Below are 11967 nucleotides of genomic sequence, written 5' to 3'. Positions count from 1 at the left end.
GAAACCTTTCTTCAACCAAATCCAATAAGAAGAGACTGATGCGTAGTGTATTATAGTGCTCAATAATGTCATGCCTTCTGCTTTAACTAATAGACTGATAGGCTGTCAGATGCAAATAAGCAGATCTCCCTCATTAATATGAAAGAATCAGTGATTTTTCACATTTTCACAGAAGTACTCAGCACTGAGGCTGACTACTGGTTATGCAGCTGGCATACAGGAACCATCCTACAGAGGAGGAAGAAAGAACACAAGCCAGAACATTTTACATACTGGATTTCTGCCTGTCTGACCACATGACCAGGATTTTTGTTTATGAAACAAGCCCTGTCATGCTTTCAAGGCATAAGAAGTCCTTGAGTAATAAAAGCCAAAGATGATAGGAGAAAAAAACCCACACCCCAACCCCCTCCCACCAGGAACTGCAGAACCAAAGCAAACTTCAGCTTTACATTTCTTAAGAAACCTAAGCCTTGCTGAAAGCAAGTAGGACTCGGGCTTAGAAATTTCTGAATGTCTTAAGAAGATGTGGCTTAAAGCCATAGGCCATGTAGGCCTTTCTCAAAATGTGGCCTTTGTCTTCTCAGAAGTCTCTTAATATTTGTTTTAAATGACCATGGAGATTTCGGTCTGAGTCACAGCATCACTGAACGGTTGAGGTTGGAAGGCATCTCTGGAGATTGTCCAGTCTAACAGCAGGTTGCTCAGGGCTGTGTTCCATCAAGCTTTGAATCTCAGCAAGGATGGAGACTCCAGAGCCTGTCAGGGTAACCTGTTCCAGTGTTTGACCACCCCCAATATGAGGAAGATTTCTGTGTTTAAATGGAATTTCCCATATTTTAGTTTGCGCCCATTGGCTCTTGTGCTTTCACTGCATACCGCTAAGAAGTCTGGCTCTTTCTTCACATGCTCCCATCAGCTATTTATACACACGGGCGAGATCCCCCTGAGCCTTCTCTTCTCCGGGTTGAACAATCCCAGCTCTGTCAGTCCCTTCTCCTATGTCAGAGTGGATTGTCTTTCTTTGAACAAGAGGTAATTTTGAAATGAGCCTACTAAAAAAAGATTAATTTGTTTAAGGAAAATATTCGTTCAGCGAGTGCTGGGTTACTCACTAGATAGATATATCTAACATATTAATGGACTGATTACATTTTTGTGACTATATCAGTGTAGCTACAATGTGGAAGAGATTTTAAGTTTCACGTGCCCTAAAATAAATGTATCGTATTCCCAAATTTCATTGTATGACATGGACCATGAGGTATTTCATAGAATCATAGAATCATTAAGGTTGGAAAAGACCTCTAAGATCATCAAGTCCGACCGTCAACCCAACGCCACCACGCCTCCTAAACCATGCCCTGAAGTGCCATGTCGACATGTTTTTTGAACACCTACAGGGATGGTGACGCCACCACCTCTCTGGGCAGCCTGTTCCAACACCTGACCACTCTTTCGGTAAAGTCTCGTTCTTTTTCACAGAAGTTTGATAGCTCAGTATCCAGTCTGATACCTCCAAACACATTACTCATTTGATTTCCTCTTCTCTGAGCTCAGACCTCCAGCTGGCGATCCAGTCCAGCACAGAAGTGCCCCCCACTTACATGGTGTCCTGCACATGGCCTCACCAACCCCTCATGCAATATCGGGGCTTTCACACGCCTTGTCCCACTGTCTCTGCATTCAGCCCCAAAACACCTCTTACGTACGGGCTGCTCCCATTTACCTACCTCCTGCCGCTCATGCAAATGTCTTGCTGCACTATATTTTTCCTAACGTGGTTGTGAATGTTACTTCCCAAGGCCTACAATGCAAGTGAGGCTGTCCTTCTTGAGGTTTATCCAAGGACTCTCACGGCCACACACCTGGAAGCCTGCTTTTCCAGCCTCAGTCATATTATCGATTGTTATTCCACATTAAATCCTTTTATTGCCCTTCTTGTTCACATCTGAGACTGACGCTTTTTCACAATTCCTTCTCCGGGTTTTCACAAATCTTCTTCAAGAACCAACCTGAAGAGAATTAAGTTTATTAGGCCTCTGCCTTTGAGATCTTTAATAAAGCTGTTAAACGATATCTGGGTGAAGATCACTACCTATGATTTCCCTCTGGACATGGATCCCCCCTCCTGCCATGTATTCTAAACAAATAAATACATTATTCTAAAAACATAAAGACAGCAAAGCCTGCCAAAAATTGCTAAGGAAAATCTAGACTAAACGATGACTGCAAACCTCAAAGGAAGAGAAGAACCAGACAGCTGACCCAGAAGAGAGATTCACGCTATCCCGATTTTTCTTATTTCTTCTGTTCTGGAGTATTATCTAGGTTACTTATTCTGCTTACTTAGTGTCAGATTTCAGGTCACAAATTCCAGTTCTCTGTGTAAGGGAGTAACAAGTTCAAAAAATAACCGACTTGTTGAGACACATTTAAATGCACCCTGCCAGCTGATAATATCAGAGAAAACTTTACGACTGCAAGGCTATTCCCGGCACAAATGATATATGTAACTGAGGGTGCGTCTGCATATTTGAATTAAGTGTGTGTCATGGTTTTAGCTGGGATAGAGTTAATTTTCTTCACTCTAGCTGGCATAGTGCTGTGCTTTGAACTTAGCATGAAAAAAATGTTGAGATAACACACAGCTGTTTTGGCTGTTGCTGGGTAGCGCTCATACTAGTCAAGGCCATTTCTAGCTTCCCATGCTCTGCCGGGTGCACAAGAAGCCGGGAGGGGAGGGGGCACAGCTAAGAGAGCGGATTCAAACTGACCAAAGGGATATTCCATATCATGTAACATCATGGCCAGTATGTTAACTGGGAGGAGCTGGCCAGGGGAGGGAGGCAGCAATCGCGGCTCGGAGACGGGCAGCATCAGTCGGCGGGTGGTGAGCGGCTGTCTCGTTTGTGTTTCTGTGGTTTTTTCCCTTTTTTCCCCTTCCCTTCCTTTTCCATTTTATGTTATTAACATTATTGTCATTATTATCATAATCATTATTATAATCATTATTTTATTGTAATTATTAAACTGTGCTTATCTCAACACACAGGTTCTTTTGCTCATCCGATTCTCTCCCCCATCCCACGGGGGTGGGGGGGAGTGAGCGAGCGGCTGCGTGGTGTTCAGTTGCCACCTGAGGCTGAACCACGACAGTAACTGATTAGCAAGAAATATCAATTCGATTATTACTTGTGGGGGATGAATTTGCAAGTAACTTAGCACTGTTTGACACATCCTTGAACTGAAGCAAGGCGGCAATAAAAAACAGAGACAGGAGCGTGGGAATGCCAAGAACAATTTTAGTAAGCAAAAACAAATGAGGTAGTGCAAATAGAACAGCCTATTAAAATGTAGCTGCCTTTGATTCCAGTTCATATTGATGCTCTACCATGTCTGGCACGGCAGCACTCAATGGCAGAGTGACTTAATTCAGGCCACGATAGTCTACAGTTAGTCTCCACTCTCCATTACACTTCTGCACTGGCCATATGGGACTGTTAAAGGGTGAGTGGGTCTTACTGATCACTCCTTGGCTCCCCAGGCTGCGTCCCCTCCCAGTTTCTCGTGCAGCCAGCAGAGCACAGGGAGCTAAAAAAGTCCTTGACCAGTGTAAGTGCTACTTAGCAACAACTAAAACATCTCCACATTATCACCACTGTTTCCAGAAAAAAACCCCAAAACATAGCCCCATACTAGCTATTATGAAGAAGTTTAACTCTATCCCAGCTGAACCCAGGACACCTGTGCAATAGCGTCCATGGTCAAGTCCACCCCTCAATCGCGAGCCCACCTGTATGTTGCATCTCTTCCTTGATGGCCTGAGGTGTCATGTGTGGGATATCTGGAAAGCCAAGGACACGTAATGAACAATCCAGGCTCGGACTGCACGGACTTAATTGGCCTGGGAACAAGGCGGCCTCAAGGATGTTGCGAGTTAAAACCTATGTATGTAGCTATTAATAACAGCTGTGATTTTGTATTTCCCAAGGCTTACAAAGCGGCATGGTACAAACTTACTGTGGCAATGTGTGGGATGGCATTACATCTTCCTGGTAAGTTGCATTCCAAGATTGGCCACAGGTGCTACTCTGTCAACGGGGGCCGCATCCCATACCACCAGCGGGAGTGTCTCCTTACAGCGTAGCAAAACAAGGCGGGAGTTGCCGATGCTGCTAGTAGCTATCCTTGGGATAAAGCCCAAGGCCGTGCTGACCAACTAATAATAGGCTTGTATATAATAAACAGTAGAGGCTTGTGTGTGATAAGGTGGTTGCAGAGCTATATTAACCGTGCTGTGTCTGTAATAAACTGGCATTTGCTTGATCATATTGGTCGTGTGCGGTGTCTGTGACTTCCGCGTCAGCAAGTGGCGCCCGAACAGGGACCCCCGGATCGGAGTTGGATTTTCCGACGGAGCCGAAGACGGAGGGTGCGGAAGCCGGTTGTAGGTGAGTGCTGCCCCGGCACTCGGGAAGACGCTAGCGCAAAAGATTGGAACTCGCCCTGATCAGGCGGGCGGCCGGGGAGGAGATGGGGTCCACCATGACAAAAGAAGAGTCAGCAGTGGTTAAGCTCCTCCAACATATCCTCTCAATGAGAGGGCTGAATTATGACTCGTCTACCCTGAAGGCTTTGCTATCCTGGGCAAAGGGAAAAGACTTGATCCCCACAGCTGGAGCCATCTTTGATGTATCAATATGGGAAAAAATAGGGGCAGAGCTGTGGGATGAAATAAGTAAAGGATCCAGGGAAGCGAGCAAATTCTCTACCGTGTGGAGGCTGATTATTGAAACATTGCAAAGCATGAAGGCTGAATGGCAAGCTGTGGCGTCTGCATTTGCGGCTTTGACTCCAGCCGACGGGTCTGCCTCTGCAACCGGCATGCTGTTCCAGGGTCCAACGATCCCTGCCGCAACCCCGGCTCGTGCTGCGGGGGGGGTCCGAATCCCAGCAGAAACTGTAGCCACAGCTCACGCCACCACACATGTACCAGTACCAGAGGGAAAAGCTGCAGAAGATTTTCTACCACCAGATGCAACACAGTCAGACAGTCCTCGGATTTGTGATGACGCCAATCCACCACCCCGACCCTCTTCACCGGCGCCGACCACTGCACTTTACCCTCCCGTGCAACCTTCTTCTCCACCGTCACGTTGCGAAGAGGAGGCGGGGAGAGCAAACAGTTTGGGGGATGCACAATTGCGGGAATTAGTAAAAAGGCTGGAAACTTTAGAGGCTCGCCTAGGGGTGCCGCTGGGAAAGTTACCAGCTCCTCTGTCTGTGCCATGCCCCGGACCATCGGGGTCTAACCCATTCGTCCCAAATGAAACACCAGGTGGGACCAGTACTCCTGCACCGATGCCAGCGCCACCAGCGTCAGTGGTATTTGGGCAAGGGCTGTTGGCAGGGGGGCGGGAGACCCATCCATGCGATGGAAAGGGGTGATTCGAGATGCCATGATAGAAGGGCAGTTTTTGCCACTGGCATTTCCAGTTATAGCAGATAATAATGGGAGAGGGGTGTGGGAAGCATTGGATTGGAAAGTGTTGAAGGAGGCCAAAAATGCTGTTACTCAGTATGGGTTAAAAACACCATATACTCAGTCTGTGTTGCAACACATTTTTTCCTCACAGTTATTAACTCCTTATGACTCTAGGATGATTGTCCGGATGCTGTTGCCACCCTCGCAGCAGCTACAATTTTTCCGCTAAAACAGGACAGGCTGCAAATTTTACAGGACTTAGTAAACAAACAATTAGAAGCAGGTCATATCGTGCCTTCTACAAGCCCTAGAACACTCCCGTTTTTACCATTCCGAAAAAATCCGGCAGATGGCAACTACTGCACGATTTACGAGCAGTAAACGCTGTTATGCAGGACATGGGGGCACTACAGCCAGGATTACCTTCCCCTGTAATGATCCCTGAGAACTGGGATTTGCTTATCATTGACTTAAAAGATTGTTTCTTTACTATTCCCTTGCATCCAGACAATGCAGAGAAATTTGCATTTACGGTACTGGCAATTAACAAACAAGAGCCAGCGAAAAGGTATCAATGGGTGGTGTTACCTCAGGGCATGAAGAACTCACCTACATTGTGTCAAAATTTTGTAGCATGGGCTCTACAGCCATTCCGAAAGCAACATCCATCCTTCCTAATTTTTCACTATATGGATGACATATTGATTGCCGGTGAAAAGATGGATTCGGAAGGAATATTACAAAAGTTAGTAGAAACCTTAGAGCCAAAGGGACTTAAAATAGCCCCAGAAAAGGTGCAGCGCCAAGGTCCATGGCAGTATTTGGGCTGGACCATTACCGGGAGTGCAGTCCGACCACAGAAAATCAAACTTAAAACAGACATTAAGACCCTCTCAGATGTTCAAAAATTGATGGGAGACATTCAGTGGGTAAGAGCTGTTAGTGGAATCACTAATGATGATTTAGCTCCTTTAATGCCTCTCTTAGGAACCACGACCAAAGCTAACGAGCGACGAAGTCTATCAGTAGAACAGAAACAGGCGTTAGATCAGGTTGTGGAAAAAATTCTAACAGCTACTGTACAGAGAACAATTGCTACTTTGCCTTTGCAGTTTTTGACTGTTAATTCGTCACCCAAACGACAGCATTTAGTAGGACTCAATGCAATTAGACGAACGGCACATCAACATTCTGGAATGGGTATTCTTATCTTATCAACCCAAAAATACAGTTTGTACACGGGTCGAGCTGTTAGCTAACATAATTATTAAAGGCAGAAGAAGGATTCGGGAGTTATCGGGACAAGAGCCCGCAACAATATTTATGCCTATAGCACAGAGCTATTTGGACTGGCTCTTAGCGACCTCAGAGACAATCCAGATCGCTCTTGCCAAGTATCCGGGTACAGTTACTAACAATTATCCATCAGCAAAAATTTTATCACTATTGCAAAACCAGGAATTTGAGGAAATCCCTCGCAGGTCAGAAGTACCAGTAGAAGGACTCACAGTATTCACCGATGCTGGAAGGAAATCAAAACGAGCTTCTTTTGCTTGGCACAGCAACAACCAGTGGCATCATCAGCTTCTTACAGGGAACGCCACAGACTCTTTGCAGACACTCGAACTGAGAGCAGTCTTGTGGGTTTTTCAACGCTGGCCTGACGACCCTTTAAATGTAGTCTCAGACTCACTCTATGTGGTGGGAACGGTACAGCGCTTGGAACGCGCCATGATCAAAACTCTAAAAAGTAACACCTTATATATGTTACTGATGCAGCTTTTGTTTTTGTTGAATCAACACAGAAAACCCTATTTTGTGACACACATTCACAGCCATCAGTTTAATCAAGGCTTGTCTATCGGAAACAATGTAGCAGACAAGCTAGTCGCTACTGCTTGGAAAAATCACAATGTCAACCTGTTTGAGCAGGCCCGTTTGTCTCATGAATTTTTACATCAATCTGCAAAGGTCTTAGCAAAACAGTTTAACCTAAAGCTGTCAGATGCCCGAGGCATCGTGCAATCGTGTCCGGCTTGCCAAAAACTGGGATTTGGTCAGGGTCTTGGGGTAAATCCTCGGGGCTTAGGAGCCTTGCAGTTATGGCAAATGGACGTCACTCATATTACAGAATTTGGGCGTCAAAAATATGTGCATGTCAGTATTGATACTTATTCCCATGCGTTGTGGGCCTCTGCTCAAACAGGAGAATCAGCCAAACATGTTGTGAAGCATATGCATGCGGCCATTGCTGCTTTAGGAACGCCTCAGGAAATAAAAACGGATAATGGCCCTGCATATATTTCACGAACATTCGAACGCTTTTGCCAATTGTGGGGCATTCGCAGAGTAACTGGCATACCTACAGGACAGGCCATTGTGGAACGTGCGCATGCTACCTTGAAATCGCTGTTGCAAAAACAAAAAGGGGGAGAACTGGTTCCTTCTGAACGTCTTGCAAAAGCGATTTACATTCTAAACTATTTGAGGTTAACAGGAGACCGTGACTCTCCTCCAATTGTAATTCACCATCTGCCATTGCAATCTGGACTGCAAAAAGCTGACTTGGTAAAAGTACAGTATCGAGATTTAAAAACTGGGGAATGGAAGGGTCCCGCAGAAGTAAAAATGACCGGTCGAGGTTATGTTTGTGTTTTGACAGACGAAGGTCCACGGCGGGTGCCTAGCCGCTGGGTGAAACCATGGAGAGAAGATCTGGGACAGCAACAGTCGTTGCCCTGATGCATTTCCTCGTATCATTCCTCTCCATTGTTGATCTCGGCCACTCATGCATTTTGTATGAACCTTACAGATAACTCCAATTCAATTTACCAGCAACTACATCGACTTAAGAAACTAACCAATGAGTTAAAAGCTAGCTCTCTAGGCCTTGATTCATGGTTAACTGGGTTAGGTATCTCAGGATGGGTAAGAGATTCAATTACCCACGGGCTTGTGTTATTATTAGGATTATTATTAACTGTGCTAATATTAGGCTGTGTCTTTAAGTGTTTCATGAAAGCAGTAGAGCGCATGATGACTGGAGCCTGGATTGCTCAAAAACAAAAAGGGGGATTTGTGGGATATCTGGAAAGCCAAGGACACGTAGTGAACTATCAAGGCTCGGACTGCGCGGACTTAATCGGCCTGGGAACAAGGCGGCCTCAAGGATGTTGCGAGTTAAAACCTATGTATGTAGCTATTAATAATAGCTGTGATTTTGTATTTCCCAAGGCTTACAAAGCGGCATGGTACAAACTTACTGTGGCAATGTGTGGGATGGCATTACGTCTTCCTGATAAGTTGCATTCCAAGATTGGCCACAGGTGCTACTCTGTCAACAGGGGCCGCATCCCATACCACCAGCAGGAGTATCTCGTTACAGCGTAGCAAAACAAGGCGGGAGTTGCCGATGCTGCTAGTAGCTATCCTTGGGATAAAGCCCAAGGCCGTGCTGACCAACTAATAATAGGCTTATATATAATAAACAGTAGAGGCTTGTGTGTGATAAGGTGGTTGCAGAGCTATATTAACCGTGCTGTGTCTGTAATAAACTGGCATTTGCTTGATCATATTGGTCGTGTGTGGTGACTTCCGTGTCAGCAGTCATGGGCCCACCGAGCTAGAAATAGTTCTCTCTTATGTTGCCAGTCCAGATCCACCTCAGCCACTTCAGTCTTGGCAGCCTGATCTACATGCTGGTTGTTCTGATGTTCTTCAGTGACCCCACTCTTGGGGACGTGAGCATCCACATGACGTACTTTTACAACCAGGTTCTCTACCCAGGCAGCAATATCTTACGACAATGTGGCGGCTCAGATGGGTTTGCCTCTGTGCTGCAAGTTGTTCTGCTTCCATTGCTGCAGCCAGCCCCACAGGGCATTCGCCACCATCCAGGAGTCAGTATAAAGATAGAGCACTGGCCACTTTTCCCATTCGGCAATGTCTAAGGCCAGATGGATGGCCTTTACCTCTGCAAACTGGCACGATTCACCTTCTCCTTCAGCAGTTTCTGCGACTTGTCACATAGGAATCCATATAGCAGCCTTCCATATCGGATGCTCTCCCACCAGATGACAGGACCCATCAGTGAACAGGGCATACTGCTTTTCATCTTCTGGCAGTTTGTTATACAGTGGGTCTTGTTCAGCATGTGTCACCTCCTCCTCTGGTGATAATCCAAAATCTTTGCCTTCTGGCCAGTCTGTAATCACTTCCAAGATTACTGGGCGACTGGGGTTTCCTACCCGAGCCTGCTGGGTGATTATGGAACCCATTTACTCCATGTAGCATCAGGTGCATGATGTGTAGAGGGTATCTTTCCTTTGAACATCCTGCTCAACACTGGAAGTTGGGATACCAGGAGGAGCTGTGCTTCAGTACCAACCACTTCTGCAGCAGCTCAAACCCCATCATATGCTGCCAATATCTTTTTTCAGTTGGAGTATAATGCGCTTCGGAACCTCTGTATCCTCGACTCCAAAACCCTAGGGGTCGACCTTGGGTCTCCCCTGGCGCTTTCTGCCAGAGACTACAGGTAGGGACATTCTCCCCGGCTGCAGTGTAGAGCACATTTTTTACATCTTGTCCTGCCCGGACTGGCCCAAGAGCTACTGCATGAACAATTTCCTCTTTAATCTGTTCAAAGGCTTGTCGTTGCTCAGGGCCCCTTTTGAAATCATTCTTCTTTCGGGTCACTTGATAGAGAGGGCTTACAATCAGACTGTAATCTGGAACATGCATTCTCCAAAAACCCACAACACCCAAGAAAGCTTATGTTTCCTTTTTGCTAGTTGGTAGAGACATGGCTGCTATATTGTTGATCACATCCACTGGAATCTGATGACGCCCATATTACTGTTTCACCCATATGAACGGGATCTTTTCTGCGGGTCCCTTGATCTTACTTTGTTTTATGGCAAAACCAGACCTCAGAAGGCTTTGGACTATTTTGTTCCCTTTCTCAAACATGTCCTCTTTAGTGTTGCCCCATACAACGATGTCATCAATGTATTGCAGGTGTTCTGGAGCTCCACCCTCTTTGGGTGCAGTCTGAATCAGTCCATGGCAAATGGTAGGGCTGTGCTTCCACCCCTGGGGCAGTCGATTCCAGGTGTACTGGACTCCCCTCCAAGTGAAAGCAAACTGTGGCCTGCACTCTGCTTCCAAAGGGATGGAAAAAAACACATTAGCAATATCAATTGTGGCATACCACTTGGCTGCCTTTGACTCCAGTTCGTATTGATGTTCTACCATGTCCGTCACAGCATCACTCAACGGTGGAGTGACTTCATGCAGGCCACGATAGCCTACTGTTAGCCTCCACTCTCCATTAGACTTCCGCACTGGCCATATGGGACTGTTAAAGGGTGAGTGCGTCTTACTGGTCACTCTTCCGCTCTTGTCGTGGTTTAGCCCCAGTCAGCAACCAAGCACCACGCAGCTGCTCGCTCACTCCCCCCTGGTGGGACGGGGGACATAATCGGAAGAGTGAAAGTGAGGTAACTCATGGTTTGAGATAAAGACAGTTTAATAGGTAAAGCAAAAGCTGCGTGCAGAAGCAAAGCAAAACAAGGAATTCATTCACTACTTCCCATGGGCAGGCAGGTGTTCAGCCATCTCCAGGAAAGCAGGGCTCCATCACGCGTAGTGGTTACTTGGGAAGACAAACGCCATCACTCCCAATGTCCCCCCATTTTTTCTTCTTCCCCCAGCTTTATATACTGAGCATGACGTCATATGGTATGGAATATCCCATTGGTCAGTTTGGGTCAGCTGTCCCAGCTGTGTCCCCTCCCAGCTTCTTGTGCACCCGGCAGAGAATGGGGAGCTGAAAAAGTCCTTGACCAGTGTAAGCGCTACTTAGCAACAACTAAAACATCTCCACGTTATCACCGCTGTTTCCAGCAAAAATCCAAAACATAGTCCCATACTAGCTACTACAAAGAAATTTAACTCTATCCCAGCTGAAACCAGGACAGCTCTACAGTCGACGAATTAGCTCTATAATAGAAATCAGGGAGTCTCGGTTGGTGCGATATTGACGCTGGTGCACCGTATCGGTGGTGATCGTCACCTGTTGTTTTTGACCTTCAGCAACCCCACAACAGAAGGGTCCTTCGAGAGGCCAGGCAAGGCAGACAGCTGTTCCATTTCTTGCATCTCCTAGGCAGCTATACCAAGAGCCCACCTGCACCTTTTTGGGTCCTTGAAATACCCTCTCCTGAGGATGTGTATGGCAAGGATACACGGAGCCTCTGGGCCAGTCACAATGGGGTGCTTTGGCCACTCATTCCCAGTTAGGCTCACTTCGGCCTCCAATACAATTAGCTCTTGGGATCCCCCTGTCATTCGAGCAATGCTGATGGGTTCTGTCCCTATATAGCTTGATGGCATTAAGGTGCACTGTGCACCAGTTTCCACTAGAGCCTTATACTCCTGTGGGTCTGATGTGCCAGGCCATCGGATCCACACAGTCC

This window comes from Phalacrocorax aristotelis, chromosome W (assembly GCF_949628215.1).
Source record: "Phalacrocorax aristotelis chromosome W, bGulAri2.1, whole genome shotgun sequence".
NCBI classification, from domain to species: Eukaryota; Metazoa; Chordata; class Aves; order Suliformes; family Phalacrocoracidae; genus Phalacrocorax; species Phalacrocorax aristotelis.
This window is presented reverse-complemented; position numbering follows the sequence as displayed.